Source organism: Calidris pugnax, unplaced genomic scaffold, assembly GCF_001431845.1.
Source record: "Calidris pugnax isolate Ruff unplaced genomic scaffold, ASM143184v1 scaffold28, whole genome shotgun sequence".
NCBI lineage: Eukaryota > Metazoa > Chordata > Aves > Charadriiformes > Scolopacidae > Calidris > Calidris pugnax.
Window position 1 is genome coordinate 15,014,373 of NW_015090842.1, and position 26,580 is coordinate 15,040,952.

Here is a 26,580-nt window from a genome sequence, read left to right on the forward strand (position 1 = left end):
AACCAATACTAGAATGGGTTAAAAACAGAGGGGAAAAAAAAGAGATTATTTCTCTCCACCAACAGTCAAGAGTTTTACATTTTATTTTCAAATCCATAAATGAAATATTATTTCTCTCCACCAACAGTCAAAAGTTTTACATTTTATTTTCAAATCCATAAATTTTCACCAGCTTGGCTCACCACAAAAACCTGAAAAGCAAGACAGACTCACGCCATGGAGAAGTGTTAAAGAGCAACCTTTAAGTTTCTCAGGCAGCTGACTGTCAAAAAACCCGAGCTTTCTTTAGAAGCAACCAGAAAGACTGTGTGTAGAGAAACAGAGCATAGCCTATAAGAAAAATAACACCTATCTTTCATGCATTGCATCTAATACTGGTTTATACCCTAAAGAGCTACAAATGAAGTTGTTGATTATACACCAGTATAGCAATACCGGTGTGGTCTGAACTGGTCATCATAATTGCATGTGTCTCATTTCCAAGTGTGGGTTCACTAACTAGACAGAACGATCCCAACTTGTCCAGACCATTCCAATCACACTTTAAAGCACCATGCCTGTGGGACAGCTCTGCTCTGTCGGGACTTCTCAAATTAGAGCTTTGCAAATGGGGCTCCTTGCTATTCTCCAAAGGGCTGCTTCTGTAAGGTACTACCTGTGTGTGCGTGCGAGGTCACAGCAACAGCTTCTTGTTCCTTTTGAGCAAAGTTTGTTCCTGTGAGCAAGCTTGCTTGGGAACTCCCACAGCCATTAAAGCCTGCCAGCAACCCAAGCAGCCAGCCAGTTCTTCAAAGGAATCTCCCAGCCTTGGCATTACTTGTATCCTTTGTCCAGGGACAGAACATTTGTTTCTTGAAACTGGAGCAACCAGTGTTAACTGGGCAGCCAAACCAGGTCACGCTGCCTGGACTCCTTCCTGGCACCTCTGCCACCCGCCTCCACGCCAAGGCTCATCTGCTCCCTGCAGGAGGCTTTCCAAAAACAAACTCCTTCCTGGACTCTCCCCAAAAAGCTACTTAATCCTAAGCTTTCCTTGACCACTGGGACGCTAATAAGGCAGCAGAAATGAGACTCAGGCCACCTTTGTTAAGGGGAGGCAACATCTCCTGCCACTTGACACCAATGTGTAGGTTTAACACTGTCCTGTGTTACCTGCCATGGTTTTCACTATTTCACAGATATTCACATGAGTATTTTATTTGTGGGTTTTGGTTAATTTGTAAAATTTGAGGGGAAGTTATTTTACTTTTTCCTTCCTCAGGCTCTGTGGAAGGTATCTGTGCCATTCTGCTTGTGTGAGCACCGACAAATCCATCCCCCAAGAGACAAGTAATTAGTCACAGGGAGGTTTAAGTCTCATTCCTAAGGAAGGAGGTAATGTCATGGTGGCAAAACCTGTCACCTTTGCCTGACCAACCTGAAGGGAGAAAGACCATTGCCACACAGTCCATTTGTGTGACAGGGGAAAGGACACTGACTTATCTAGGGTGGAAAAGGTAATAATCTAAAAATATTCAAAGAGAAATCATCTCCAAGCAGCGCTAACATTTTCACAGGCAGCTCTCTCTTCCAGTGCATCAGAGTATCAGCAACTAAGTGATGGGCAGTTATTTAATGAGTTAATCTCATTAGGATATTTGAACTCTCAGAAGAGGCTCAACCCATTAGCTACATGAGAGCTTTGAAACGAGCCTTTCAAAAGGACTATAAGAATATATTAAAAAGTGGTTAATACACTGTGGGCTTTACCAGGGTTCCTCTCTGGACCAGGCTGGCTGGCAAGAAGAGGAGAACAAGGTCATTACTGGTGAGGTTCTCAGCAGCTCCTGCAGCCACGTAGCTAATGGGCCCCAGTCAACCCTACAGCCCATCGAGCAGCATCACTGACAGTTTGCCTTCCTGTTGTTTCTAAGGTTAACTTTGCTGTGCTGTGCAATTCCACCTTGCTTCCCAATTCCCAATCCTATAGCTTTACCTGATCTAGCTAGTTAAACCTGGACTAGTCTTACCTTGTATATAAGAGAAACCAAACTTATTAACAGTTTTAATTTAATGTTTCTTAACCTCATATTCTCCACAGTGATGGTATCCCCTCTATTCCTTCCCTCTTTTTTAAAAATTTGAATTAAATTAGCATAAATGCAGATTGTGATTAACTAAATTAAGAAAAATAGCAGAGTCTCACCTGGACCAACATCATGTCATTCCTTTGATTTCAGTGGAATACCACAGCTTACACCTCTGGAATTTACACTGTATAACTGATTCCTGCTCTTCATATTTACTTATATTAGCTTCACCAGAATTATTCACATCAATAGAATGAACAGCATTTGACCCTATAACATTAAATGAAAGGCATTAATAGAAAAACCTATAGAATATCTTCCAGCAATAATTAAAACTCAGGGCAGAATAATTTTTTCTGTCACCATAAATCACAATGAAATGTGGATACCTAATGTCCGATTATTCAGATCTGCTCCATTAAAGCAGTCAAGAAATGCCCACCACTTAATTGTTAATGCTAATTGCATTTAGTCTGTGGGTTTAAAAGCAGTGATATGAAACCTTCATATTGTTTAGAGTATTGTAAAATGTAACTGTTAAGTAATGCATTTTCAAGAGTTTGGGGAACATTATTAAAGTTCATTTCCATGCCGCAGCTGCAGGAGTTGGAATTATGAAAGTGAAGAAGCTGTAAAATTGAAAAGGTCAGGAATGACATTCATCTATTCCAGCTGTCAAATCAAGGGAATGTTAACAAAACTAGTCTGTGGTAGAAAAGCTAATTGTCTACTTGTATTTTGGCTGCCCCAATACATGTACTGTACTGTGGCTAATCTATAGGAAAGACCACACTGGAATGGCACATCATTTTTTTAAAAGGCCTCTTATAAACAAATAAACCTTATTTCCCTAAATAAGCAAGCTCTAATGATTCTATAAACCCATTCAGTCTACATGGCAGCCAAATGTTTCCAGTCAGTGTTTAAAGAAACCAGTATGTGAATGAAGTTCATATACTCCTGGAAGCAGAGACAGTTTTCAGAGTGCTGGGAGTGCGGGGCAAATGTTAAATTACACTCTAGGGGTGTATTCTTGCAAGCAGCATTTCTGAAATGTCTCATACTAAGGCACGTTAACATATAACAACATACAGAAAAATTTCTGTCACGCACCACATATTTTGTAGACGACTCAGATTTAACGATCCCACAGTGTGAAGGACCTTCCCTTCAGCAGTCCATCCCCTCAAGGGGTGACAGTGCAAACACCTACACACAGATATCAGTGCAGACTAACTCCAGGACCTTTGTTTTTGGACGACAGACCCCTGCCACGTGCAGGAAGAGCCTGTCATGTGCAGAAGAGCCCTCAGCAAGGAACAGTGAGGGACCTGTGCTTTTTATGATGCACCAAAATCTGCCTTACACAGAAAATGACACTCCTCAGCAACCGAGGCCAGAGAGAGCGGCTCCAGCTCTGCAGCACGCCACACATTCAAGGGAACCCAGTGCTTCATCTACACAATTCTATTGCAAGCCCCTCCGGCTATTTTCTATTGCTCTTTGGTTTTGTGTTTTCACCTTATATGCTGCAGGTGTTACCAGAGGTCTCCACGTACAACTTGAAGAACCACACGTGGCTGACACCCAAGTGTGAAGGCTCTATCCCCACAATGCACATCTATGCCACCTCAAATTTTGATTTTTCCTGTGTTATGTAATACAGGTGTGACAGAAATAATCCAACTTGACCTACGACAGCCTAATATTTAGCTCAGTATGTAGCTTTCTGGGTAATGTTTTAAAAATCTTTCTGTTATTTGACTTTTTTCCTATGGAAAAGTATTGCAAAAGCTAGAAACAATACTGATAATTCATGAAATATTCAGGTGTACAGATGCAATCCTTTAATAAATGGAAGTGACCTTCAAAACAGACATCCCAAAGATTAAGAGAACTTCTCAAAAGATGGCATTTGTCACTAATCAATGACTTGAAGAACTTACACTCTTCCTAGAAATGAATACAAAAAAAGACCTTTCAGAATTATACCACTTTAAAAGCAAATCATTCACAAAACCCACATAAAAGAACATTAATGAGTTAACGAAACAACAGAAAAAAATATCAAACAAGAAAATTGAAAGAATAAATCCCCTCGTGCCTATCAGTACCTATGTCCATGTCTGGAGTGCTGGAACGCCATCCGCACATCCCTGTGCTGTTCCCAGGGGCTGGACGATGCTATCAGCATTAACTACATCTCTTTGATTGTGGTATTGTACGTCAAAATATTTATAATGTTTTACAAATGGATTTCCTTTTTCATAGTCACACAGATATCTTGGCTCTAACTGGGTCACTGTATTGGAACAGATGTAATCTCAGCAGAATACAGTGAGAAATCTGGGCTACGTTAATGACTGATCCAATTACAGCGGAAATCTCTAGAAAACCCAGATTTATTAAGAACCAGGAGACAATGACAATGTATTTCTAGGGACGACCAGATGGACAAGCCAGTCTCAAACTCTTTAAGGGGGCTGGAGCTGAACAAGCAGTGCCTATGCCATTACCTACGTAGTTGGAGAAATTCCCGTTCTGAGGATATGATGAAAAATCCGGAGACTCACCGCGGACGCCTGGGGGAACTGGATCTAAACATGTCCTATGGCAGGAAGCAGCATGGCTTACACACTGCTGTGAGGGCAGGGTGACGGAGGAAAAGGTGTCCAGGAGAGAATGGCAGGGCAGGAATCAAGAAACCCCAGGCAGCTTTTTGTCCAAGAAGAGTATTTACACAAAAGAGCTCCTCCCGATTTAATATCAGGTCCTTTTGAAAAGCTATGTTTTCTCTCCTGAATAGGAAATAAATGCCACCCATCCAGGCTGCAGTCTGATCCCATGCGTAAGCAAACCCGGCAACCTACCACAGATTTGCACCCAGAAAAAGAGAATGAAAAATACTTGAGAAATCTGAATTTAAACAGCTCCTTTTACCACTCCAAAAGCAGGTAAAATTTCACAGCGTCCTCCGTGATCTTGCAAACACGCTTCATCAGAGGGACCTGCCCCTGTCTCCAGAAAACTGCATCTATGAGTAGTCCCATTAAGGTAATTTGGATCTAAGAGGATGTCTGAAGTTAAACACTTAGTTAATTAGGAACTTTGCTGAATCAAGGTCTTTTTTTCAGCTGAATATTTTACCTGAGAAGATATATTAAAACAGTAGAAAATAATATTTCTCATTTATAGAACTTCCTGCCAGCTCCAAGCTAGTAAATATTTACATTTCAGCCACTCTGATAGCTAAGGTGACCTTTCTGTTGTAAACTTTACACCTGTGCTGTATTTTACTTTCATTGTTAACAATCTTTTCTGGTCCATCTTACATTAACAAGCAGTATTTAAATATATGCAAATTTCATATTTTAGCTGATGTTTTAGGAACATTTTTAAGGTCACCCTGTTTGATCTATCACACAGACACAGCAAATTTATGCACCATATATCCTATCTCTACTTGTTTTTTACCTACATCTGTCTTCTCTGATTGCATTTGAATGGGCTTATTTTCTATTTTAAATAAAAGATTTATGCCTTAGCTGTCAGTTTGCCTTTATTTGAAAATTTAATTTTGTTTCTAGAAATCTAGATTAACTTATTAGATTTAACTGTCCCTTGTGCATTGCAGCAATAGCAGAAGTATATTTTCCCTCGTGGATAGAGTACATAAACAAAACGCTCTCGACAAAAATAAAGAACGTTATTACTCAGACCAATACAATGCAGTCAGTTCAGGATACAAAAACTGGTGTTGTCATTTTTAATAATGATGGTGAGCAGTGGGAACTGACTAATAAATATGACAACTCACAAATCCAGGAGCCTCCAGAAACTGTGAAATGCTTTGCAGAAAAGGCACGTTCCCCCACAATGTCCCCTACACTTAGGTTAGCAAATACCCTTTCATGACACAGCACCACTGGGACACACAACTTGATCCCTGATACTCATAGATTTATTTAAATGAGGCAGAAATGAGAATCTGCCCCACTGTTTCCAGCTAGTCAGAGTCCTATTTATTGATTCAGCGTGGTATTTCACATCTTCAGTGTGGCATGTTCTTCAGCAGCTCTCAGCAGCGCTATTTTCACAATATTGTTTCTCAAGACCCAGAATTTCAGAGCTTTCCTAAAAGGAGAACTGACTCATGGCAGTTGCTGCCTGTGGTCCTTGCAATGCCCCAAACAGCTGAGTTCTCTGGGTGTTGGGTGGGGGGGTGGCAGGGCCAGGGTTGGGGAAGGTTAATCTTTTCAAATGTGTTCACATGTTTTGACTCTTTTTCTCTATTTTTCATTTCTAGAAGTACCTGGGCTCCAGACTGGTTCTGTTATTTTCTCTTCGCTTTGTGATAGCCACATCGACCTGAACAGAATCTATTTTTAATCAACTCCTGCACCTCTTATAAACTCTAAAATCTTGCAACTCGTGATTCTGCACTTTCAATAATATGCACTGCTTTTGAAAGGAATTAAAGCATTCGTGTATCAGTGATGTTCCATCAAGAGGCTGCAGTATAATATGCCAAGAACAGAGAAAGCACAAAGCTGAAGGATAGGTATTTACCATGTTAGCAAACCTTCGGTCACATCGTGGCAAACTGCATCCTGAGTCACTTTGTTAAATACTGAACATCATAAGCAAAAGTCTTTTGAGGAGAAATAGGAATTCCTTATGCAAAGAAAACAAATGCATCTACATGATGGCTTTTATCACTCACAAAACATCAGCCAAGAATTGAATGACATGTATGACTACAAGGTCCTCTACTCTACCATTCAGGGTAACACAGCAGTTTTTCCATATAAGCAATGATGAAGAACAGCATGGCCACCAGTAAAAAAAAAGAAGGCATTAAAAGAGGCAGAACAGGCGAAGCTGAATCTGTTGGGCAGCCTCAGTCTGTGCCACTATATGCATAAAGTGCTATCAGACCCAAGCAGTCACTGCAGTCACTAGTCAATCTTGACATCAGCCCCATAAAAACTAACTGAAAATACCATTAAGGACAATCTCCACATACACGATACCATCAACACAGAAGTGGAACCTTCCCAAAGTTCTTGAAAAAAATCTCATCAGCTCAGAAACACTCTTATATACATATTTTAGACACAATCATGAATATGTGTCTCCTGCTGTCCTATCCAAGTAAAGAATACATGTGTAGCATGTAACATCACTTCTGGCACATTATGACCACACCAGTGGAGATACTGGGCAGGTGACCATCCAGCAGGGAAGGCTCACACTTACCTGCTCTCTTGATAACAGGGTCCCCTGCTGAGAGGCTCTAGTAAATCATTCCAGTCTATCCCTTCCGCTGTGATAGCAAAAATTTATCAAGCATGTGTTATGTTAAATTCTATACCTATGACTTTTCAAAGCATTATACAAAACAGAAAATAAAAGGGTAAGACCTGCAGGGAACTAAACTCTGCATTACACACTTAAAGGTATCTCCATCATGCTTAAGAAGTAGAATATATTATGATGACAATTATTTTGTTACAGAAAGCACCTTCAAATACCAAATCAATTGCACAAACCACTGCACCAACACAGCTGAAAAGACTGCACCTCCTCCAAAGACAGTAGTGTCCCTTTGATTTAACGAGTAATTAATGAATATATAAACCCTGGACAGAACTTTAATCTGTCCCAGTGCCAAATAATTAATCATTCATTCCACGTTTAATCCTGTTCTGATAAATGTAATTAATATTTCACTGTGGCACTGCAGAATAGAACAGTACCTGGAAGCAGAGCAAGGCAGCCTTCCCTTCTCTCTCGTCGTAACTGGAGCGATAGGCGCTGTCTGCAGCTGACAGGTAGTCCAGAATACAGTGTTCCCCTGCAGTTGTAAATTAGGGTTTATGCATGGCATGTATTGTGATTGTAATGAGGCTTTTCTTCCTCTGACCTATTATTAACAAAAGAGAACAAAACCCAGCAACTATGAAAAATAAGTCACCAGAGCTTGGTCAACCATTTTTCTCATCTGACAGCGCTTGGGAAACCAGTGCTTGCCCGAGTGTCTTGGTCTCTACAATGTCACTGAGCATATGCCAGGGCTGTGGCTAGAGAACAAAGCGTGTGCAGATTGTCTGCTTCTGTCCACAGAGAACAGTGCTGGGAGTAAAAACAACTGGATGCAGATTTAAGTCTTGATTTTACCGCAGGAAAACACTGGCATCTTTTTTGAAAGCTTGAAGGGTAATCAAGAAATGTGTTGATGTGTACAAAATTAAATTGCAGGAAACCCTATGTTGATTTTTCTTTTTTTGCAGGGTGACACATCTCAGGAATCCACATATTTCAGCAAAGAGTTTTGTAAGGAAGATTCTATAACAAACAAATTGCCTAGGGATCCTGCTGCCCAATTACTCGGAAACAGGCGTCCATTCACAGTTGTCTCCTTGCTCAGCATCCTCAATACAGCCATGAATTCTTCTCTTCTAAACAATCTCTAACTATACCATTACAATTTATTCCCTTTCAAAAGCAGAACTCTCTTCCCTCCTTCACCCTGCCCCCAAATTGATAATGCCAATTGCCCTGTCAAATTTTTACCGTCCTTACAAGAAATCCAGCTTGTGGCACTAAACTTTCCCAGAGTCACACACTGATGCTCAAAGGCAGCTGTAATTTCTCTCTTTCCTAAGATCCTATATTATGCTACTATCCCAGCTATCATTAATCTCATCCTCCATTATGTCCCAAATCAGGAAGCAGGCAACTTTCAGATAGGGTACTCTGGTGGAGTAAGACTAAATAGAGGCACAAAGAACCAGTCAGTTTTAATTTTGGGACCTGCCAGAGCTATTTTATATGCAAACTAATTTGCACACCTGAAAACTGCTTATCCGTGGTGACTGGCATCTGTGAGATCTAGATGGCAATTCTCCCCAATTATGCTGCACAGCATTTTCACATGTACAGAGAATTTTGATTTAGGATCATGGTTTTATCAGCTGGAATTCATTCAAAATGCTTTGTTTTCCATTAGCTCCAAATATTCTAAAAATGTACCTAACTTCTTGCTACTTGAATAGAATCTAAAATTGTTATAATCTGAGTCATACGCCTTCCCAGAGCACTTCTCAATGCTAAAATAAGACCTAAATACCTAGTAAGTGTGAGTTTTAGATTCATAAGAAACAACTGACCTGATTAGAAGCAACGGATCATTGAGGCAAGTATCCTGCTTCTGACAGCAGCCAGCACCCGAAGCTTCAAAGGAACGCTCCGGCCCACAATAAAACCTCAACAATAAGAGGTTTTATTTATTGTGTTTCTTGATTGAGTCAACAGTTCTTTTGCACAGGAGCCACCTTAACAAGTGACTGTATATGCCACATCCTTAACTTGTGCTTGCAGCAGCGGACGATATTTATACCCTTGTACCCATAGTCACACGGACTTGTTGGCCAGCTGCTGCACTGTCACCTCACTCCTGAATCCCACAAGGAAACCTTTTCCATATTCATGAACACTGCATTCATTTCTAAGATCCCGGAAACTCTCACTGAATTTACGAGTTATAATCAAATAGATTTTTTTTTTCCATATTCATGAACACTGCATTCATTTCTAAGATCCCGGAAACTCTCACTGAATTTACGAGTTATAATCAAATCGATTTTTTTAATCACTTAAGATCAACAAATTCACTGTTGAAATGCCGTCGTGTGATGTTTCCTATAAACATACACACACATGACATCATTACATCTTTGCTACTGCATGTGGATTTTATTTCTATTCATTCATTCTAATTATTTAAAAGGTGGGGGGAAGACTAAATTATTGGTAGATGTGAATATACCATTCTATGTTAGATTTTATGAGGCTGCATTATGAGAAGTGTCTCTTGTAGGAAAAACATATTTCTGCTTTATAAGGAAGCCAATGTTAAATTGAAATGGTAGCTATCAGCCAAGGTTAGACCCATTCATGCTAATATGACCTTCAATTAGTGAAGCACACATGTCTCAAGATCCAGCCATTTTATCAGACACACAGTCTAGGATGAGGAAATGTTGGTATCCTCGAAAAATTCTACTTTGAGGTGACCTTCTACTTAGCCAGGCTCATTAGGCAAAACAAAAATAATCATGCAGCTTCTTCCTGGTCTCTCTTTAGAAGGTTTTCAGGAAGCCTCAAATTACACATAATGATTTAACCCATGGATTCATGCTAATACATAGCAGCTTAGATAGTTAACACATTCATTCTGCACAATTCCCCAGATATGCCAGTTTACAGTGTTTTCTTTTACTTAGTAGGAACAGCTATTGGCTTTTACTTAGAAAAAACTACAAATCCACTTTGGTCCAGGTTTTTTAAACAGTAAATACTACTGTGACACCCCTAAATCAGCAAAGAACAACTCAGTGGTCCCCCTTATTTTCAGCCACATTGTCAGGGCCCAGTAGTTTTCTCACAGAGGTGTCCAAATGGCAGGAAACCTGTTCTGGAAATCTGGCTAACTCCAATGCTTAACTAGCTGAATCATGAGACTTTTATCCTCATCCAGAAATACAGCACCTTTAACATGGCAAACAAGGAGATAGATATATATACACTCCATTTGTAACCTCTGACATATTCAAATAAGTTTGAGGCTGCTAAACAAATACTTATCCTAGCCAGAGAGAAAATTAATGAGATTATTATGAGGCATTTTCTCTAATTTTTACATAAGCCCCATGAACAACATGCTACAGGCAACAAAGGTGTTACATACAATGCTTATTAATAAACAGTCATATTCCTTTTAAGTTACCTATTAGAATATAGATAATTAAATTACAGAGAAATGCTTAAGTAGCTACGTAGAAACAGCAAATGCAGGTAAGAGATCTTAAGGAAACAAGTGGAAGGCTGACTATTAGGAAACAACCACCACAGGGCTAAGAACTGAGCAAAGGATGATGAAGACTGAGAAGAGGATGTTAAATCATCCTAAAAATCAGCACAGAAAGACAGAAGAACTGGTTGAACAATGGAGAGCTTCCCAGAAAAGATCAAAGAGCTGGCAGGGATGGAGGGGGATGCACAGGGAGAGACAGCTGGTATATGTTGCCATTACTCACTGAAGTCAGCTGAGATGCAACAACTTACATTATAGTTAAGGATTTGGCTGTGCAAACCTAATAGATAGGATGAGATAACAGACTGATACAATTGGATTACCTTATATGCCTAGTAAAGTAGAGAGAATCTAAAATAAACTTTGCTGTACAATACCTATACACTTCCCTTGAGTTTGCTGGCATATTCTGAGTACTCAAATTATATCCCAACATTTTTTTTCCTCTCCAAACTTGTCTTCTCTTCTGAAACTACTTCCTTTATATCCCTTCTTTGGCTATGCCTGTCATCATGTATGTACACGTATTTCTCCAGGAGTGTCCCAGTAAGATGAGGTTGGAAACATTCCTGGGTCTTCCAGCATGCTCATACTGACCTCCTTAGATTTGGGGATTTGGTTTTTGGTCTTTTGTTGTTGGGCTTGTTTTTCGTTTGGAGTGGTGTTTTTTGATTGGGGGGTTTTATTATTATTATTTTTTTGTTTAACTTATTTAAGTAACTCGAAAACAAACAGAGCAATGCATTTTGAGCACAGCCCTACGATGCGCCGAGTCAAATTGCTAGAGACGCTGTCTGCTATTTAATAAATTTTTGAGGGGAAGTTCTTAATATTTACCACTTCCTTGCTCCCTAAACGACATTAACTGCAACAGCCAGAGAAACGAGTCCCTGGTAACACTCTCCTTTCCCCCCCCCTCAACCTTTTTTTATTAAATCCCTGCACTATGCAGCCTTCCCTTTGCGTTCCTGCAGCACCATCCCCATCTGCTGCCCCGCTCCGGCATAGCAGCAGCCGCCACACCGCCCATCCTCCGGCCAAAAACCTCTCCAGAACTTCGTTTTTAGACTTTACCCGACACTTTTCCTCCAGCCCGACCCGTCCCCCCCACCCCGGTCTGGTCAAACAGCCTGAGCCGGCAGTGTGCTCTGCAAAGCTCCTGCTGCTTTCACGGGTTTGTAATATTTACGTGACATTTTCCAGCAGAGCTCTGCTAAAATCTTGACTTTCTCCGCATTAGTGGAAAAGAAGAAAACCAACAAAGGGAAAAAACTCTGGTGTGATTATGGTTAAGTGCAGCCATTAATGTAAACAGTAAAGCGGGGGGCTGGCAGGTTGCTCCCCAGAAACACCCCCAGCACCTTTGTTGGAGCATCTCAGCAGAGCGGAGGTAGGTGTGTGGCAGAGGACCAGCATAGCATCCATATTCCAGAGGGATTAATATACCTGTATTTCCTAGAATAATATTTCTAAAGCGTGTCTTTAGAATAAAGGAATATCTCCTCTTCCTAAATTCACTTTCTGTCCAGCTGCCACAATAATTTAATTTACAACCAATTAAGATACATACACTGTTAATTTCATGTGTCCACACACTCGCTCTGCTTGCTTGCATTTGTGGGAATGCATGTAGGCTTTTTTAAGAGGAGATTTTTTTTTCTCTTCACCACTCTTTGACAGAAGACCTTCTGATGTCTTACAGAGCAGCAGTGGCCCACAAGGCCACAGCCTGAGAAACTGCCCCGCAGAGGAGCTGCAGGGATCCTTCATTTATCAACTGCTTGATTCATTTGATGTGGGCTGATACTTGCTCTTGGCTTTGCTCTCTGGTTTTTGTTGGTTTTTGGTTGGTTGGTTTGTGTTTTCTTTTAAATTTAACTTGTGTTTATAACAACGTCTGCAGTAGATTCTTTCATGTATAAAAACATAAAATCATGTCTTGTACCCAGGTAGTAAAAGCACTGATTTGCTAGTGTGGTGTGTTTCTAAAACTAGTTGGGTTCATTTTGGCAATGTACTTTATCAAAGCTGTATTTTGCCCACAGCAAAACACACTGTCAGCTGTTACAGAGGAATAATTATGTTTTATATTAAAATGTGGCTATATGACAGTTCATTGTATCCATTAAACAGCTACCTATTCTTCAGCCTGGAATCAGAACTGCTTTCAGAGTATCCAGCTTGCTACTGAAATGATTTAAATAGGTTGAGTGTTAGCACTGTAAATATGATCAAGGCAAAAAGCCAGTCAATAAAACTGTCAGTTTTACCCTAATAAAGCAGGAAGGCCTTTGCTATTTCTCTGTAGCAGACAGTTTAGTGTCCAGCTGTATGCAACGACTTCAGGACATCTGGCCACTTAATCAATGAGTATGAAGCCCAGAACACCAGAGGAGCCATAAGCAAAATAATCAGAGGTCTAATTCTCTTCTGTACTGAAGACCCCGCACACAGCTCTGACATCAACAGGCTGCATGGGTTTGGTGTAAAACGCATGAGATTTTAGCATTCCTGGGAGCTGTCAGAACATGACAGTTTTCATCGAAAGACAATCACATCTGAAGAACCACGTATTTTCTAGGCTGGGTCATACTGCTCATACGGTGGGGCATAAGCCTGGGCAATGCAGAAGTGCATTTATCTCAGATAGGAGGTGGCAGGGCCTTGTCTTGCAGCTAAAAAAAGCACCTGCCTTTGAGAATGCTTCCCCACTTCTCCTTTCCATCAGTGGAAATCTGCCTAGAGGCCCTGGTCTTAGGGCAGAGGCAGTATGAAGGTCCCCTCTGCTGTGCCAGGGAGGAGCAGTGCTCACTGCCCAACACCAGCTCCCAGTGCCTGCCCGAGGCCACAGCTGGACACATCAAGAGCATCAGTGGTCCCAGCTGGGAAGCAAACACAACAGCCTCAGCCAAGACAGGGGGGGCTGTTAACTGTTCTGCTTTCTAACAAGGTTTACCTGTAACCTCATTCAGAGGCATGAAGAATGGGCTCAAGACTGTGCCAAAACAGACAATGTGGTCAACGCTTGGTACTGTCTGTGTGTAAGGCAATGACATTCTTGGCTCTAGTCACCCTACACACAGCTCCTGCCCAGACTAAAACACCCTCCGAGTTACACAACTAACCCAACCAGCTCCTTCCCCCCTGCAAACCCTTCTGTAAGTCCTCAGGTAGTTCTGCACACACAGAAATCCCCTTGCCTCAGCAAACACATGAAACTCTCACTTTCATTGCTACAGATTAGGGCTTAAAAATAGACTTGACACCTGGATTTTCTGGTTTATACAACAGAGTTAAAGTTCAATATATTGATATGAGCTGTAAGGCTTATTTCCTTCAGGGCACAATCAAAGCATGTGGATTTCTACAGCTGCAAGAGCACAGCTTTGGTATGGCTGCAGGTACAGAAGCTGTTGTGGTAGCCCGCAGGCAGCTGGGGTTGGACTGGCCTGGGAGACCATGTCGGTGGGAAATGCTGCCTTATCTGTGTGTTTTCACTTCTGAAAGGGATCCCACATCCTCTGCTTTAACTGGCTTCCTCCAGGATAGTTCTGGAAAGCAATTATGCTTTGTGATGATACCTGCCTTCATCACTATTTTCTCAGGACGCATTGATCCTCCCAGTCTGGTGAGTCTAAATAGGGATCTGTGTAATCTCACAAAAAGGGCAGTGATGGATTTGGAAATCCAAGAGGCTTAAGTGATCTTGTTCCCACACCTGCGCACTCAGAGGGTGAGTTACAAGGAGGCTGGGCTAACACAGACTCTGAATTTGCTGCAGAATGGATGGAAAGTTGTTACCAGCTCATCTGTTTAATTATTGTAGTAAATTGTCCCACAGCCCCCAGGCACTCTCAGACTATGGAGATTTCCAAGATACTGGAAGGAAGCATTAACCCACTACACAGAAGAGGAAAACAAGAGAAGGACACAGTGAGTCAGGGGTAAAATCCCAAATCCCAAATATCCAACCTCCCCAAGTGAGTTCCTCCTCTATGGAGATACAGAGCTGTCCTCTGTCACCTACCATTTTGTCTGTGCTTCTTCAGTGCTGAAGAAATTTGTCTGATGAAATGAAACATCTCCTCCCAGAAATGAGGTAGCTGCTATGTGAAAGTTCTGGCTTCACACAGTCATCAAGGCAAACGCCTCAGGACTGAGCTGTTCGACCTGCAACAGAAAACAATCTTGCTTTTTTTCTTCCCACTGGGCATAAGTCTTCCCTGTCTCTCTGTTGTGCTAGTGAAAGCAAATTTCACTGGAAACTGAATCCATTTACAAATATTTTGACAGATTGAGACAGTTGCTCAGGAAAAAATGATTAAATGTATGCAGATAAAATATAATGTCATGTGAACAGCTGCTGCACTGATACACAGCCTGTGTGGACTTCATTTTATTTCTGCTTTTTAAAGGCTATATGGGTGTCCCTGTAAAACAGAAACAAAGTGAACATTTTTCCTGTTGGTGATAAATTAAAGAAAAACCTTAAGTGATTAATCCTCCAAAATGTGCAGTCCTGACTTCTTGGTTTTTAAAAAATCTTATTGTCAGGAAGATATACACACAAAATTGTACCAACACTGCTCTTGTATATATTTTTTAAAAAAACCTTATTGTCAGGAAGATATACATGCAAAATTGTACCAACACTGCTCTTGTATATACTCACACGTCTCATTCTATAGATCTCGTTGGCAACTCCCTTTGAGGCTGTCTCAGTTTCTGACTGGAACAGGTTGTTATGTGTGTGCCTCCATCCATCACTTTTGAAGTACCCTGCAAAGAGATTGCCATTAGAAACCAGTGCAGTGAAACCAACTATCTTCCATCTAAAACATGACTTGCATTTTTGTATCAAATCTGATTTTCTTCTATTCCTAATATTATATTACCTATCTATATAGTTACTTTCCTGTAGGGGCAGAGATCATGCTGTACCTGCTTTTTCTGCACCAATTACTGTTATTTCAAAGCTGTGTAAAAATGTCTGCAAATAAACATCAGCTGAAAGTTCCTGATGCTTTCCCCTGAAACTGTCCTTGGAACATTATGACCATAAACCCCCCTGCCTATAGCAATTATAATTGATTTTGTTTCAAATTCTGGACACCTGAGCAGTGAAACACTCAAAAGTGTTTCAAATACCAGGATCAGTCTATAAGCAAAGGGCAACAAATTTCAGATGCAGCTGTTGCACTGAGTGACATGAACGGACAAACTGCTTCTCCATAAATGCCAGCACTCACTATAACCTCTCTTGCCCAGGCTCTACACAGAGCAGTAACAATCTGCACAAGGCTGTGACACTTACTGCAGACATACGGACGTATTTTCTCACCTTTTACAGAACTTGAGATACGTGTTTTGATACCCAAATTGACTCACTCAACCCAACACCAGAAAACAAAATATTAGTGGGGGAAACACGTCGAGTATTGTGTCCAGTTTTGGGCACCTCAATACAAGAGAGATATCGAGATGCTGGAGCGAGTGCAGAGGAGGGCAACGAAGCTGGTGAGGGGGCTGGAAAACAAATCGTATGAGGAGCGGCTGAGGGAGTTGGGACTGTTTAGTGTGAGGAAGAGGAGGCTGAGGAGAGACCTCATCACTCTCTACAACTTCATGAAAGGACACTGTAGAGAGGTTGGTGCTGGTCTCTTCTCATAGGTAATTAGTGACAGAACGAGAGGGAATGGCTTCAAGCTCCAACAGGGGAGGTTTAGACTGAACATTAGGAAAGAATTTTTCACCGAAAGAGTGGTCGGGCATCGGAACAGGCTGCCCAGGGAGGGGGTGGAGTCACCATCCCTGGATGTGTTTAAGGGCCGTTTAGATGCAGTGCTGAGGGACATGGTGTAGGGGAGGACTTTGTAGAGTAGGGAGGGGAGATGGTTGGACTCGATGATCCCAAGGGTCTCTTCCAACCTAGACCATTCTATGATTCTATGAAAAACAACTCAACGTGCATTGCTCTGTGACAGATCACGTAATCTTCTCATACGGTGAGACTGCAACACATAGGTAAAAACATGCCAGTTCGACTGGATTGACACTTAAACAGAGAATGGCAGCTCAGGGTGCTCAGACAACAGCCACGATGCAGCCTTGCACAGGCAGAGCCAAGCTGCATGGGATCTACCACCAGCATATGGGACCTGAGAGTGGAAGAGTGAGCTCGGAGCGTTTGCTGACTCCCACCTGGCCCCAGCAAGAACAGGGCACACGATATTCTCGGGCCTCACCACGCCGAACAATCGGCACCATAGGATGGCTTTACTCTGAAATCCAAGAAGCAACACAGTACCCACCGTGAGGTTGTAAAAAATTTAGGGGTGAAGGGAACAGGCTCACCCAAAGGCAAACCTTGGAAGGATAATACTGCTGTTTGGAATAGTGCTGAGAGCTTTTAAAGGGTGAACCACCCCATGGCAAAAAAAAGCTGAAAATAAAAATAATCTATAAATGCCCTATTCAAATGTACAAGATGTCTCTTATTGCTTGCTGCTCTCTGAGCACTTTGCTTGTCAAATTCCACTTTGCGACTGATGAAAAAAAATATCTACAGTGTTTCATAATGACAGGGCACAGCTACTTTAAGGCTGCTGATGTATAAGGTGGCCTTGAACACAGCTATGACAGCGCAGCGTTTGTTGTTTGCCACCTCAGAAAACAAATGCCAAACCACTTCATTCAGGGGTTTCTATTCATCAATCCCTTAAAAAAAAAAAACAAAACACCAAAAACCACAGGAGTAAAAGACTGAGACTAGAAATAACACCATGTGGAACGTTCTCAACACCAGTGCTGAGAAGCTGCTGCTCGTGAACTGGTACGTCACCCTACAATCATGCACAGCTCAGGGAACAGAGACAATTTAGCCCATATTTTCTTTTACCTTGAAAGTTTGGTGAGCAACAGCTGAGCTCATATTGAAGGGTTGGCCATCAACAGCTGGATTATCTCTTTGTATTGTTTGTCTTTTGAAATTGCAGTATTTTGTAACGCAATCCATTTTGTATATGCTGCCCCCTGATTAAAAAGCTTTTTTGATCAGAGTCAAAAGACAAAAAATACCTACATATTCACACAGGACGTTAAGAAAACATGTCACATCACAGCAAGAAAAGTGAAAGGAACATCAGCTACCTGCCACCACACCAGTGGTTATGGGATCCTGCCTGGAGTGTAGATGGGGCACAGGAATGCTCGGAGCCTGTGAAACACAAACCAGAGTTCACAATCTGGTCCCTTAACAGGAAAATACTGAGACTTCTAGCCTTACAACAACAGTTTCAAATTAATTTTATAAAGAAAGCCCTGTGAGCCATAGAAATATATTTTTTTTTGGTACCACTTTGTTTAGAAATACTAAGCAGGTGCATTTACCACAAAATTTCTTCATAATAAAATGTATTCCAACTTTATGAAGAAGCTTATACTACTGCTAATTAAGATGAATAGTTTCAGGAGATTCTGAGGAAAATAACACCTATACTCAATAAAACTTGATGACAACATCTGATGTGTTAGAGAGGAAAGTGATTACTCTAATGCATTACAATGCTTGATACATAGTCTCACGGTTCTCCCCCGCTGTGTTTTGTATAAGCTATGAAGTCAACAAAGCACAGATAAAGAAACAAATTAAAGGTAGAACTCACATGATTCATATTTCAATAGAGGCATTAAAATAGATAACAGCTCCCAGAGAAAGAAAAAAACCCCCAACATTTCTTGTAATATTTCAGCCCTGACCTCTTTAGAACTTTGTGATACTGTAGATCCATTCTCTCTCTAATTAGTCCATACATTAACTGTTAAGACTCACCTGACTTCAATTTATGATTTACAACAGAAAACTCAGTATTGTTAAGTGGCAGTTGGATATAGAAGAAGTTGCATTCCTGAATTACATACTTCAGGAGCAAAAAGTATTCTCCAGGATCTGGAAATGCCTTGTGCAGCACTGTCCTTGCAGGCGGCTGCCGGGGTGTGGTAGGTCCTGTCAGGGGAGCAGGATTTCCCACATCTCTCGCCTCCTTTCACTGTCCTTGGTTGTTAAGAGTTGTGGAAACACTCTAACTACATCCCTACCCCTCTGCACTCACTCCTTTTTTCCTCGTCTTTTTCCTTTTCTTTTTTAAACAAAGACCTTGCTGTTAGCAGTTTTCATTTTAACCAGTTTTCATGAATGGTGCTTCCCATCCATCTCAAACACGCTGTGTTTCTTGGTTTCCCTCTGCAGCTGTGCTTCCCCCAGCATGACACCTTCTCAGCTCTGGAATGATGAACAGACACGGGTGAAGGAACTATTTAACTTACCTGGATTGCCACACTATTTTGATAGAAATTATTTACAATTATACTCAGACTTTTGGAAAAAAGAATATATGCAAGGGACATATCACAACGCAGGGTGTTGACATTTGTTATGAGACCCAGAGAAGCAAGATGAACTGTTGATTCTTTAAAATCTCATTGACTTTGTTCGCATATCCTCCTCAATCCACAGGCCTCTTTCCTGCTTTGGGACACCCTTCTTTGGATTTTCTGCACAGCTATTCCACAACAAATGACTCCAGGCACCCACAGACAACTTTATGTGGTAACCAAAGTGCCACTCAGGGAAGGCTGAACAGCTTTGTAGTCTTTGGCTTAGATGCTGCGATGGAGCTCTTGCTAAGGAAGAAAGGTAGAATTCAACAGCACAGTTACAAAAAGCATCAATCACTCCCACGTCCTCTGAAATATGAATCACATCCATGGCAAAATGAAGTACTTTAGGTGTTCAAAACAACAGTTAATAGAAAAGCAAGAACTCGGACAGCAAAGGGGCTCAACCCCAGGAACTTTTTAAGTGCCCTTGGAAAGCTTCCAAACCCACAAAGCTCTGTTCTGGTAATACACCCTACAGGCAGGCCAGCCTACACACAGGATTTTTCAAAAGCACATTAACACGCACAAATAGAGGCAGTTTCCACTGTCCTACACATAGCATGGTCACATCAGGGCAAAGCAGATAGAAAAGGATCAGAACAATGACATACTAGTACTGCTACACGCTTTGTGTCAGTGTAAATACCTTCATAAAATGCAGAAGAAAAACCTTCCCATAAACAGACTTTTTTTTTTTTAAATCTATTGAACTGTGGGGGGAAATAGAAAAATAAATCAGTTGGCAAATAATGTATTTGAAAAACATGATGTTCCTGTATAAACTGTCTGATGAATGTTTGAGAATCTTTACCTTTTACTAGAGATCTGCATTCACAGCAAGCCTGAATGGTTGCCCTTAACCTCCTCCTCATCTGATGAAACACCAAAGCGACCTCATTGAAAATTTCTTTCCATGCACTATTTTCATCTGCATCCTCCTAAACTCATCTCTCTCAACTGCAAAGAAACAAAGAAACTGAAGAACAGCTTAAAGGCATAGGGGAAAGCAGAACGTGACCACTTCACCAACACAACACACCAACAGGAATCACATCGTGTTTGTTTCTGTGAACACAGGGATTTGCTTTGGTGACAGCATCCCCAAAGCTGCAACGGCACCGACAGCCTCGTGTGCGGCACAAGGCTGTAAAAAAACCCTTTTCCTGTGAGATACCTTGACAGTACTACCTCGGAGCACACGGCTTTGAGTACTGTGAGAAACAGCTTGCTGCTGCTTTTCTGTACGTTGAAAATACTCCTGTCTACCAGCTGCTGATAAGCACTTGCCAAAGACATCAGCCTCGCTATTTGGGCAAGATGCTGGAAGTTCCACAGTGAAATCTTCAAGGGTCTTTCTGAGCCGACTCTTGCTAATTATGACTTAATATATAAAAGTTATCACTCTGCTTAAAATGTCATTTCTGATACAGAATCCTGGGCCTGGTTACACCTTTCGTTTCTCCTGTGCTCAGCACAACACAGCAGGATGCACTTTAACTAGTTCACTGTATAAAACATCTATATGTGCATCCATGGCTTGACAACAGGATTCTGCTGAACGTACTCTGCATTGCATAGTTGGGCACAATAGAGATTAATTGTTTAAAAGCAAACACTAAAAACTGATTTTAGTAAATATTTGTACTGTGTTATACCAGTTGGGTATTTCACATGCTCTGTGTCAGGCAAATGAACCATCCCAGGGTATTAGGTTCATGGAGTGTTTGCAGTTCTATAAAACTCTATCAGCTCTCACCACATCTTCTCACTAAAATAATCTGGAATATTGAACATTAAAAAGGGCTCAGCAATGCAAACAGTCATAGTCCCCATTGCACTGCTTATAGTTTGTCAGCTACGAAAGTGCTTGATGGAATTAAGTTGAGCATGGGCAGGTGCCTGTCTTTGCCCAGTGTGCTGGTATGTCCTGACTAGGAGGTGTCCACCTGATCTCGGCATAAACCATAGCAACCTAAAGCTGTTACCTGCAACAAGCAACTGGAAATAGCAGCTTTGCTGGGTTCAACTGCAAAGGGAAACCTTCAGACAAACTTTACATAAATGCACACTTTGTCTTTCTCTCACCCTACTTCTGTTCCTGGACCTCTTGGGCTAATTTATATAAAATAATAAAATTAATATAAAATAACGGCAAGGTCACCCTCCCCTGTTTGCCCCATGTCTTTCATGCCAACTCCTCTAGAAAAACCCAAGGCAAGAGACTAGATTTGAAGTGAAGGCCAAAAATTCACAAAATGAAAAATAGCTGTCAGAAAATCAAAGGAGCCAACCCTAGAGCTGGAGATACTTCACAGAAGGCAGCCCGCTGCAAGTCCTGGCCTTCTAATTGAGGTTTGCTCTGGCTCTCCTGCCAGAACTCTCTGGGGACAGCAGCAGTCTTTCAGTCTGTGGGTACTAAAAGGAGACCTTGTCTGGGGACAACACAACAAATGACTCAGTCAAACACTGCTGAGAAAGCAGCGTGGATGACTCTTCTCCAGCGAGGATGTTCCCTGTCCCAGCCTGCCCACATGGGAGAGTCCACTCACCCTTGCTCACAAAGGAAGCATATAGCCTTTCCTAACAGCACACAGCACCTCTGTCCTGATCCTCTCATGAAAAGGAACAGAAAAGGTGAGGAACTATTGCTCAGCTCGTGCCTCATCTCCTCTTCCATTCTCAAGTCTTCTCAGTGACAATCATATTTCTGGGAAAATCTGCAGTAGTACACATAACAGAGAAGCAGGAGATGGCGTTGGAGTCTGCAGCAATCCAAATCCTGGAAAATAGATGCCCAGTCCAAAAAGCACCTGCCACACTTTCGGAGCCAAAGCCCAAGTGCCAACTGAGAAATAAAGGATGGTTTCCCTGTGACAATATCTCTTTTCCAGATACAAAGAGGGCAATACACTTTTCTCTCACTCTTACCTGAATTGTTTTGTACAGAAAATTCCCTTATTGCTCACATGAATTATGTTGTCAAGGATCACAGAGAAAAGGAAACCAACACTTAAAAAACTGAAAACACTCTGATACTTTGGATATATAGGTGGTTGGTACAAAGATCCACTCAAAACTAAGTAACAGATGACCAAATCGACTAGGAGGATACAATGGCATGCTGGTGTGCTCACATCTAACTACCAGAAAAGCAAATCTTAACTTTTTACAAGGGATTTTACCTTGTGCATTCTTGCTGAGAAAAATACACACTTGCCAGCATCTAAGGGTAAAGGTAACCCTCTGTGACTACAAGAAGTGCTGCAGGAAGGAAGCAGCAAGCCCTGTTGGCAGGGTAGAGAGAAGATCTATGGACCCCATAGCCAGACCTCCATCTGCAAATCTGTTTCTGGTTCAGAATCCTTTACCCTGCAGATAACCAAAACCAGAGCAGCAAATGAGAAAGAACTTCATCCCTGGAGGTGTTCAAAAGACAGGTTGATGTAGTGCTGGGAGGTATGGTTTAGTGATGGTGATGCTTCTTGTTTGTTGTGCGGGTGTCTATTTTTGTCAGTTAGGTTGACGGTTGGACAAGATGATCTTTAAGGTCCCTTCCAACCTAGAAGATTCTGTGATTCTGTGAACTTACATGTAAGAATAAGAATAGACAAGGACTCTGTCCTCAAAGTTCAGGTCAGAATCTAACTCTGCCCAAAGTTCAGCAACATTCAGCCCTAGGGTTTTCTTCAAGGCAGAATCTGGGAAAGAGAGAGAATGAAAGATCTCATTATATGTGTCCATTCCATGGAAAAATCTCTTCAACCCACCATGTGAAATTCTTTATATTTTAGAAATCTATCAACCAGATCTAGTGCACATTGAAGTTAACAGAAAGTCTCCCACAGGCTTTAGTGGGCTTTGGTTTAGGTTATGTGTTTTAATTCTTTTTTTCCCTACAACAGAGAAGCACAGTAAATTATAGAGGTTCTCCTTGCTCTTTTCTGCTCTGGGCTGCAGGCAGTATGCACAGAAACATCTCTCCATCTTCTTCCATGTTCATCTTTGATGGGGGCTCCATTAAACTCTCCCAGTTGTTACTGCTCAGGAGGATTTAATGACTGGTGTTCAAACCTGATAGCACTTAAAAATAGCATTTACATAAGGAATTTATGCTAAAATGGTTTTATGGCTTGCATGAGAACATAGGAGCAATAATAATAATAAACCAGACAGCAATGCCTTTTAAAATTCAGACTCTAAGGCAGGCAGATGTCACTACTCATAATACTGAAGGCAAGAGAAAATATAATCTTGAATCATAATATTTCATAATGCAATTTTCACGATTAAAATTCAGAGAAAAATGCCATTTTCCTGTGTTTATAATAATAGAGATGATAAAAACAGAAACGTGTTGGTTAATCTTTTTGGGTAAGTTTTAGTGATACCAGAAGAAATCGATACCATTACTGTTCCATGATCAAACCCCAGCCTTTCCAAACTTCTGTGTAGTGCCCTAGGGACCAAGACTCCTGAATGTGTGTAATCAGGCATTTTAAAAGGCCAAAGACCAAAACTTAGCCCTGGGAGAAGCATTCAATGTACATTTCTTCTGCAGCATTACAGATAAATTTTATTTCATCACATCCATAGCATGTTTTATTACTTCTAAGTAGCATCCCCTAATGTATACAATTGCCAGGCACAGACTCTGAAAATGAGAACTGATACTTGGTGGGAAGAGATGTCAGAAAGATCATTTGCTGTTTTAAAGTGAAGTAGATGGATGACCAATGAAATCATCCATTCCGAGGCAATTTTCTTCTTTTACTGCTGAAAGGTTTCATCGCCTTGTATAAGGTGCTCAGTTGAACAAAAAGTGCAGGCAGTTCCTCATGATGGTGAATTAAACAAGGTTTGGGGTTTTGTTAGTTTTTTGTTTGTTGATTTGTTTTTTGTTTGGTTTAAAAAAAAATAATAATCCTACATTTAGGCATTACCAGGTTTCTAAACCAGAGAAAACCAAACTTTCTCTCCAAGTCAGTTTTTTGAGGAAGCAGAGACAGTTCCTTTGTTTTCTTGCTGTCAAAAAAGTTTAGTATGATTAAAATATAAAAACAAGCTCCAAGTATTCCTACAAACCATGTCCAGTCTCATCAGCATTAGAAACATTGCTCAGATCAAATACATTTAAGAGCCCTCATGCAACTCTTTCCATCCAGGCTCTCAGTGATCTCTTGTCAGCATCATGGGACGTACAACTCGCTCTGTTCCATATTTTGACCATTTTCAAAACCCTCTTGCCAACCCTCCCTCGCTTTAAATTGATCTCTACCCAACTGCTCAACCAAATGCTGCCTTCCCTCTTCTGCTCCATCTCATCTGCCACTGTACCCACTCCTTTTCCCCTGCTTGGGGCTGTTGCCACAGCTGTTCACACAGCCGAGGAGCAGTGCCGCTGAATTTTGCAAGAGAAGAGCAAGTGCAGCCCCTCGCTTTGTTAAGAGACCCTCTGCATTATTTGTTTCAGAGACAGCCACCTTCCCTCTCACATTCCTAAATGGGAGACAGGAATTAGGCAAGCAGGCAGGCAGATGCCTGAGTAAAAAAAAAGCCCTTTCTTATAAATAAATCTTCCAGATTCTAGTTAGAAACTAGATTAATAATGCAACTGCCACATAGAATTTAGAGAAATTTTGAACAATGCTTTACAAAAATAAGGTATATGAAGGTACTGTGGTATATGAGACTATCGCAGTACCAATGCATCTCTCTCACCCTGGTAACAGGAAGTATGAAGGTACTGTGGTATATGAGACACTATTGCAGTATCAATGCATCTCTCTCACCCTGGTAACAGGAATAAATTTTGAGGTTTTTTTCCCTTTTTGAACATATCAGGTTATCCTAAATGTAGACGCTCATGTTATCTAGTTAGTGGCATGGTTTATGTCCCCTAAACATCTGAGCATCTGCTCGGTACTTGAGGATTTATTCACAGGCTGCCACAATGAGGCAGTAGTAAGTTGTGGTGAGTGCAGTATTTACAGTACAAATGATGCTGAAGTGCTAATTTGTGCTAATTTGACTTGGCCCATTTTGGACAACCACAGCTATTGAAAAGCAAGCAGGTCTGGCATATGCTCATCTTGGGAAAATTTCCATCTCTTATTGTGGAATAATAAGAGATCTATTATGATATTTCTAAGGCAAAACATCAAGAAATTTGAAGTACCTGTGTTTTCCTAAAGTAGTGTTACGAGGACAGCTGCTACTGCAGATTGATTTCTGGAAGAAAAAATTATATATATTTGGCTTAACGGAGGTTGTCAAAAGTATTAGAGCAAAGCTAGGTAGAAAACATGTCAGTGAATGTAGGTCTGTGTGTTGAGTTACATACTTATTTGAAAGTTCATTTAAAAACCCCATTTTTTCCTTGAGATAAGCAAAAGCTGTTTCCCAAAGAGAGGGTCAGGAACAGGAGAAGCCGATTTCTGTGCTTTCATCCTCTGCCTTTGGGCCCTGATAACTGTACTTGTCTTTCCCCCATTTTCCTAGATGAATCAGGCTAGTGAAGAAAAACAGCTTAGAGATTCAATAGGTTCATCCTTTGAGAAACAGGATACAGTAAACTTTCTTGATCAGGAATATTTTTCTACTAAGATGAGCTACATAATTAGGTTCCTTAAAAAAAGATGACTTTGAAGCTACACTTTGCCTCCACTTGTCATTTGACCCAGAAGGCAATAAGTGAAAAATTCCGAACAAATAAATCAAAAAAGCTGACATGCTTTTCTGGGTGGTAATGTTTTCGTTTGCTAACAAAAGGCTTGATTCCCACTGCTTTTGATATCTGCAGAATGACAGGCCAACGAAAGCACTACTCAGTGATCGACAGTGTAGCAGAATGAGGCCAATGGAGTCATCACTCAAAAGAAAAGAGTAACTACTCGTGATCTCTCAGGTGAACTTGCTGGGCAAAAGACTACTTGACATTTTCTACAAATTTCACTTAAATTATAATTTAAAAATACACTTAAATAATAATTTAAAAAACCCACTTAAATACTTTAAATACCTAAATAACAAAAAATACTTAAATAATCTGTTCTATGTTTGATGAACTACATTTGTGCTTTCTGTCTCCATGATAAGAAAAGGAATAGACAAAATATTAAAAAGATAATTTCTGGTAACTGCTCATTTCATCAAACCATTGCTAATAAAAATAAGTGGCTCCAGCATCTTCACTGG

The 26,580-nt window shown here is 40.9% G+C and overlaps 1 long non-coding RNA gene across 1 annotated transcript; it reads left to right on the forward strand.

The window, feature by feature from the left end:
• The first annotated feature begins 153 nt into the window (after nucleotides 1-153).
• LOC106888389 lies at nucleotides 154-9,348 on the forward strand. The gene is made up of 2 exons (XR_001412107.1): nucleotides 154-6,630; nucleotides 8,363-9,348. It is a non-coding gene; the product is annotated as an uncharacterized LOC106888389 (long non-coding RNA).
• The last annotated feature ends 17,232 nt before the right edge of the window (nucleotides 9,349-26,580 follow it).